This window comes from Colobus angolensis, unplaced genomic scaffold (genome assembly GCF_000951035.1).
Source record: "Colobus angolensis palliatus isolate OR3802 unplaced genomic scaffold, Cang.pa_1.0 Scaffold359, whole genome shotgun sequence".
Lineage (NCBI taxonomy): Eukaryota > Metazoa > Chordata > Mammalia > Primates > Cercopithecidae > Colobus > Colobus angolensis.
Genome location: NW_012116921.1, coordinates 2,182,645 through 2,184,535, shown reverse-complemented (window position 1 = coordinate 2,184,535; position 1,891 = coordinate 2,182,645).

Here is a 1,891-nt window from a genome sequence, read left to right as displayed (position 1 = left end):
CACCAACGTTGCACAAGTATACATATGTAACAAACCTGCACGTTATGCACATGTACCCTAGAACTTAAAGTATAATAAAAAAAAAAAAGAATAAAATCCTCTAATATAGATGATGATGTCTTAAGGCAATGGTGTCTGCTTGGGTGGTACTGTTTTATCCTGTGTCCAATAGTTACCTTCACCAACTTTCACATATGCCTCAACAAGAGATGTTAGCTATTTCTTATTCACTAAAGTGCTGATTTTATTTAAAAGGAGAAGCATAGAAGCATTAAAAAAGAATAAATAGTTTACCAACCTATATAAAATGTTCTGGCTATCTGGTTACTATCCATCATGCCAAAAAAGAAAGTCTGGATGAATAGATTTTTACCAGTTTGGAAAGTAAGTTTGAGTTGGTCTGACTTACAAACAGACCACTGGTAATGGCAAAAAAATATATAGAGATTGGCATGCTCACCATCTAATCCAGTCTCCTCGTGTTATCCTTATACGATCATGGCCAAAAACCTAAAGCTGACCTTTCCCAGATTTCCTTGCAGTTATGGGTTATGGATATGATTAAAGTTCTGTCAGTCACATGCACTCAAGACTTGACTTCAGAAGTGAGTTAATCATGAGAAAGATCAGGTATGAGGCATTGCCTGTGCTAGTGTAGACAGAGCAGAACTGGTGTGGTACCAGAGTTGGTACCACTTCAGCAGGAGAAGCTTCCTGACCAGAGCAGCAGCTCCTTCAGTAGCCCACCTGGGGAGTAAGGCTTTGGGAATTCATCGTAGTGTCTGTCTTCTCAGCTTAGTGTCTTCTCTTGAGTCCTACTAATAATTACGGAGTCTGTTTGATAAACTATACTAAATCCCTTCCTGCTTAAAACAGGGTAGATTCTGTTCTCTGTCACTGAATCCTGACTAATAGTATGGTTTATATCGGGCCCAGAAACAATAAGAGGTCCCCAGATCATCAAAAGAAGCATACTCTCTCAAGGGCAATGAGACTGATGCCCAAAGTGGAGATTTTTTGTGGCTTCAAAGAGATGAGTCATAATTCTCCAGATCCATAGAAAATGAGGCACATAGATAGCCCCGTGACTGTCCATTAGAACATGATTTCTCACAGGGTACTAAAATCCATTTCTGATGTTTGGTTGGGATATTTGGTTCCAATTAGGAGGAACATGTCATACCTAATAAAACACTGTGGACAGAGAAAACAAACAGTGGTGTAAAAATGAGCCACAAATCTCTTATGTTAATAAATCTAACAAAAATTTAATGTCTGACATTCACCACCTAATTGTCTATGCTACTCCTGGAACAATTACTAAGCTCCAGAAATTATGAAATCCTTATTATCAAAGCAATATGAAGAATTCAGTAAGATCAATGGCTACAACAGGGCTTTTCAGTAGGTGTAGTGAAGGGAAACTCTCTAGAAGCCACTGATTCCTTTCAACTTCCCCTTTGCTTTTATGTCTCTGCTATTCCCTGTAATCCTCTAATATGCCACATCCAGTTAAAAAAGCTCAGAGAAAACATTCTAACTTGAGGGTACTGATTAGTGATTCAGTTGTTTCTCTTACAGGCAACTCTACCTCATACCACAGCATGAAGTCATTCATACAGTCCCTAGGTCAAGAACTGGTAAATATGGTCAATTAGGAAGAAGTTTTATATTTTTATAATTTTTAGAAACCATTATGGTTCTAACTTTAAAAATTCTTGTTTCTAACAAATGCCATTTAACTATAGCTAATGAGTCTCCCAAGTAACAGCTGATGATAATAGAGCTAATATACAATAAGTAAAGGGATACACAGTGTTATAGCTCAAAAGTGTTAGTAATTTACTTGAATCTGAAAAACATCAGAAAGAAGAAAAAGTTAGTTCAACTG